This window comes from Staurois parvus, unplaced genomic scaffold (assembly GCF_062004578.1).
Source record: "Staurois parvus isolate SC_StPar_1 unplaced genomic scaffold, SC_StPar_1.0 ptg001429l, whole genome shotgun sequence".
In the NCBI taxonomy this organism is placed as follows: domain Eukaryota; kingdom Metazoa; phylum Chordata; class Amphibia; order Anura; family Ranidae; genus Staurois; species Staurois parvus.
The window spans coordinates 52,046-58,029 of record NW_028319225.1 but is presented as its reverse complement, the minus strand read 5'-3'; the positions used below and the strand labels follow the sequence as shown (position 1 = coordinate 58,029).

The window sequence follows — 5,984 nt, the reverse complement described above, 5'->3', positions numbered from 1 at the left end:
TATGGATAGGAGGGGGGACCCCATGCCGTTTTTCTTTCAATATTTTTAATTGTCGGGCAATGCTGACAATTCTTTTGACATTCAGCTGAATGAGCTGAGAGCTGAAGCATGAATGAATGTTTCACAACTAAAATACCACATGACTTCATCATAGAACTCATGCTGGATTTTAATAACTGAGTGGTATCTTGCCACATACTCTGATGCGGTAAGATACCGCTCAGTTGTTTGGTTCATGTTAAGTTCGCAGTCGAACATTCTATAGGTTTGGATATTGGACCGCGAACTGAACAGGGGGGTGTTCGGCCCATCACTATCTGAGAGCTGTGCATGGAGGAATTGGCAGTGGACTCTGATCTTTGACAGAAGAGTAAAGGAGCAAAGATATGGACGGATGTGGTTGAGAACAATCGTAGAGAGGGAGAGTAGACATTGTTAGAAAATAATGATAGTGACCAGAGAGGGAGATGGTGGTGGATAGAAGAGATGGAGAATGATTCAGAAAGGAGTGTGGAAAGGATGAAGATAAAGGAGAATGTTCAGGGTGCAGAGCATGCATTTATAGAGCAGATGAATCTCTCTCTTTATAACTTATCTTAATTATTTCAAATGCCTAAGCAGTATTTACATATTTTTTTTTTTAGTTTTTGCAGCCTTTATAAGCACAGGAGGACTCCTCTGCCAACCAGTCATTTTGGGGCTCTTGTAATATATGAACATGCTTGTGTTGCTGGTATGTATAATATGCCGGTTGTTCCATTCCCACAAACCCTAAATGGCCCAGGCCATTACCTATGAGAATTATTAATGTTAGTATTGTTAGTTTCCAAAATCCACTGCTGGGTAGCATGATAAAAATGTGAGAAGCTTCAAGTATTTTGATGGCCTTGTATTTCTCCAGTGAAACAGATGATTGGAATTGCTTTCCATGGTAGAAAACAATTCAAGCACATATTCATTATTTAAAATATTCTAACTCTTTTTCAGATAAACTGAAGAGTTTCCATGAACTTCTTGTCAGTTTAAATATGGAGCATTTACCCGATTCCAAACTGACACTGAGTCACATCCTAGAAATTGGAGCAGAGATTCTGAGTGATGTCCATCCCCAAACCATTCAAGATGTTCCGTGGCATTCTTTGAGAAAGTTGATGGCCTTGAACAGAACTGCACTCAATACTCAGTATGAACAAGATGAAAAAAAAAACAGTTCAAAAGAAAACACGTCCTTTGAAGAGGAAAGTAGTTCAGCAGAATCTATTCACCCACTGGATGTCCTGTGTGTTCTCCTGCATTGCTCAGACAGTTTTCTCCAACAAGAGATTGTAACCAAATTGTCCATGTGTCAGCTTTCTGTCCCTCTTCTGCTTCCCTCTGATGACGGGTCACACTTCACCCTCATGCTTTGGGCAATGAGGGACATTGTGAAGAAGTGGAGACCTCTGTCACTAGCCGAAAGTAGAGGGTTCAGAGAAGAAAATGTGGTGAACATTTCTATGCCTATTTTCTCCTTCATCAGACTAGGTGACACCAAACTATCCAAATCTAAAATCCTGAATCAAGTTCTTAATTCAGCCCAAAAACACCAAAACATATTCATTCACCATAATATGGATGGAGGAAATATCGAGAGGAAAATATCTGATGGACTTGTGGAAATATCCTGGTATTTTCCCTGTGGTAAGTCTGATGTTTTCCCAAAACCCATCGCAGTGACCAACCTACGGGGAGACCTGGAGTCTAACTGGGACCAGTTCACGTTTCTGACTCGAATCTCATCAGCTGTATTTATATGTATTGTAAGTATTTCTGAGAAACAATTCAAACTGTTATCATCCTTCAGTAACACTGACACTCAGTTTTATCTCATTGTTACTCCAGAAAAGGGTAAAGAAATACACGAGGAGACCTTAAAGCACATAAATAATCTAATTACAATTTTAAAGATGAGTGAAACAAATATTATTACAAAAAACAGCAGAGATAATGAAGCAGCATTGGTAAATAAAGTTCAAAGTGGCATTGAGAATGTTTTAAAAAACTGTGAGAAAGAAAGGAGAAACTTGTGTAATACTAAAAATTATACTGAAGGACTTCATATCTCTGTTGACGAGAATTCTCCTGAATGTCAAAAAGCAAAAGCCAAAGCAAGACAAATTACTTCAGTAATAAAAGATGTGGAAGGGTATAAGAAGGAAACATTGAAATTACAGGGAGATCTGTGGAAGGAATTGTCAAAAGTAGAAAAAGAACTTTGCAGAATGGCAAAACAAGGGAAAAAAGATGCACAAGAATATCAATCAGAGCTACAAGAAAACTGCAATTCACTCCACGAAAAACAATACCAGCATCCTATTCCTGTAGGCATATCAAATTTTACTGAAGCAATTACTGACCTTTCTAAGGCTGAAAAACATTATTTCTTGAAATGGATGAAATTTGAACTGGATTCGATTGCAAGAGACACTATATCCTTGTTGCAGTCTGAATACAAGGAAAAATGTAACAATAAATCAGATACTGCAGAACTTAAGCAGCTAGATCAGAAGATCTCACACAGTTCTTTAGGAATAGAACATTTTGTCCGTGAGCTGGGACAGTTTTATGAGGCTGAGTATTCCATGGTTAATAAACCGAATAATAAAACCACAAAACAATTCACCAAACTTCCAGGAATTGCTGCTGATCTCCTACTAGATGGCTTCCCATTGGAGTTGATTGATGGTGACACCTCTAATATTCCTTTACAATGGATAACTGATGTTCTGACTGAGCTAGACAATAAGACAGGAGGACAATGCAAAATGAGAGTAATCACAGTGCTGGGAGTGCAGAGTACAGGGAAGTCCACCCTTCTGAACACCATGTTTGGTCTGCAGTTCCCAGTGGCCAGTGGAAGATGCACACAAGGAGCCTTCATGACTCTTCTAAAAGTGAAAGAGAAACTCCAAGAACAGCTGGACTGTCACTTCATCCTGGTGATTGACACTGAGGGCCTGAAAGCTCCAGAGTTGGCCTCTTTGGAGGACAGTTATGAACATGACAATGAACTGGCCACACTGGTGGTGGGGCTGAGTGATATCACCATCATTAATATGTCCATGGAAAACACATCAGAAATGAAGGATATTTTACAGATTGTGGTCCATGCTTTTCTTCGGATGAAAGAAATCGGGAAGAAACCCAGCTGCCAGTTTGTACATCAAAATGTCTGTGATGTATCTGCTCATGAAAAGAACCTCAGGGACAAAACAAAAATTCTGCAACAACTTGATGAAATGACAAGAGTAGCTGCAAATATGGAAAACAAACATGGAATTACCTGTTTCAGTGATGTGATGGATTATGATCCTGAGAAGCACAACTGGTACATTCCTGGACTGTGGCAAGGGGATCCACCAATGGCTCCGATAAACTCTGGCTACAGTGAAAAAGTTTGTGAATTAAAGAATTATTTACTGGGATTTTTAAAATCACAAAAATGTAACAGTACTCAGTGCCAAATCCGTAACTTCATCCCATGGGTAAAAAGCTTATGGGGAGCTATAAAATATGAGAATTTCATCTTCAGTTTCAGAAACAGTCTGGTGGCAGAAGCTTATACCAAGCTGTCTATGCAATACTCTCTGTGGGAATGGGACTTCACTAAAAAGATCCATAGCTGGATGATCACCAAAGAAACTTACATCAGAAATCAAACTACAGCCAGTCTCAGTGCTGAGATGTACATGCAGTTTAATGGTGATGATCTTCAAAGCTTACTGTCAGAAGAGGAAAATACAATGCTGAAGCTACTGGAAAAATATTTTGACAGCAGATGTGAGAATATTCATCTCATTGAACGATACAAAGAAGAATTCTTCAACAGTGTGAAGTTCCTGAAGAAAGAACTAGAAAGGAATGCTCTTAATAAACTCGCTGAAGCAGTTTCCATCCAGAATTGCAAATTAAAAATTCTAGATATTCAGAAGACATCTCAGGAACTGATTGAGAAAGAAATAACAAATCTCCTAAAAAGCTGCAGGGAAAGAAATTGTGAACTTGGTGACATGTAGGCAAAGCAAGAATTTGAAGAGATGTGGAGGAAAACTCTCTCTGATTTACAAATAGAAGAGCTGAAAAGACATAACATTGGCCAAACGATTCTTCAGCAGCTTAAGAATGAAATGGGTGTAAAGGGAGGAGGTATTAATGAAAACCTAACCAGTGTGATGAGCTTGGATGACTATGGGATCAATAAATTTGTTCCTGACAAAAGCCATATATCTCACAATCCAGTCAATCCACACCACCTGGACAAGATAGAAGATCTTTCAACAACCTTGACAGACATGTGTGACACATACTTCGAAGAGAAGGCAGGCAACAAAGGGGATTACAGTGATATTTACTTTCAGGAGTTGCTACATATGATCAGTGCTAAACTTAATGACAAAACTTATGAAGACCTTCACTTATCTCCCAAGTTTGAGCTAGATATAAAACTTTTTATCTTTGGAAAAGCATCTAGAGCATTTCAGACCATGCATGAAAGGTTCATTCAAGAAAATGACCCAAAAACTTGCCTTGAAAAATTGAAACCTAAATACTTGGCCACATTTGAGAGCATATTCCATGAGAAAGATGAGTGTCAGAGCAGGGCCAAAAAATTCTGTGAGCTCTGCCTGAAGCCCGCGTTAACTGATTATATTATCCAACATCTCGGCAAGGAAATCATTAATGTCATTCTACAAAGTCCTGACGGTCAAATATTTGGCAGCAAAAGTGCTTTTCAGATTGCTGTGCTGGAGGACTTGCTTAAGAAAAAGAATGTTGAAGAATATTTGTTCTACATTAATAATTATAGGGTCTTTTTGAGACGCTGGATCAGTCAGTACATTGCTGAGAAAAATCAGGATCAATCAACTCTGAAAACCTTAGAAGAAAAACTTTTATCTTCGCTCATTGAAAAAATTGAAGATGTTCTGAAGAGTGAGGAATCTGTGAAAACAGAAAGCATTGTGACATTTCTGGAAAGTTTCTGCAAGTCACTAGACAAAGAAATAGTGATCTCACAGAATGAAATGACAATGATCACTTTCCACAATACAGCAAATGTCAGCCAGTTCTCTGAGGACATTCTTTACTATCTTCCCAATATAAAGCAGGAACTTTTAACAGACCCAGATTTGCTGGACATTGAATTTATTCTCACCATAGTTACACTGAAGCCTCAGGAGGAATTGTTGAAGAAAGTGATTGGTTGCGGTAAGCAATGTCCATTCTGTAATGTCCCCTGTGAGAATGCTGGTGGTGATCACAAAGAGCATTCTGCATCTCTCCATAGACCTCAGGGACTGGGAGGATACAGATGGAACCACTGGAGAAAAAATAAGACTTTAACCATTGACATCTGTTCCACTTCTGTGATGTCTAAATCTTTATTCATAAATTCTGACACAGAAGGAAAATATCGCCCATACAAAGACTATCGTAAATACTATCCAGATTGGGTAATTCAGCCTGACACCAGCCTCAAATCCTCAGATTACTGGAAATACATTTTTGTACTTTTTAATAATAATTTTGCAAATTAATATTCTGCAAAGCCAGCTGAACTTCCAAAAGACTGGAAGGAAATCACAGAAGAACAGGCTCTTGCAAGTTTACAGGAATCTTTTAATAATAAATGAATATTATTTAATATAAAATATAGACATGGCTGTATTTGTGTTATCACTCACAATATATGTATACACTATATTGCCAAAAGTATTGGGACACCCCTCCAAATCATTGGATTCAGGTGTTCGAGTCACCTCCGCAATTAGCACAGCAACAGTGCGTAGAGAGCTTCATGGAATGGGTTTCCATGGCCGAGCAGCTGCATCCAAGCCTTACATCACCAAGTGCAATGCAAAGCATTGGATACTGTGGTGTAAAGCACGCCGCCACTGGACTTTAGAGCAATGGAGACGTGTTCTCTGGAGTGTCAAATCACAATT

General features: G+C 38.7%; 1 pseudogene; it reads left to right on the top strand.

Moving 5' to 3' along the window:
- The first annotated feature begins 1,013 nt into the window (after positions 1-1,013).
- On the top strand, positions 1,014-5,690 carry LOC149436064 (up-regulator of cell proliferation-like; annotated as a pseudogene).
- The last annotated feature ends 294 nt before the right edge of the window (positions 5,691-5,984 follow it).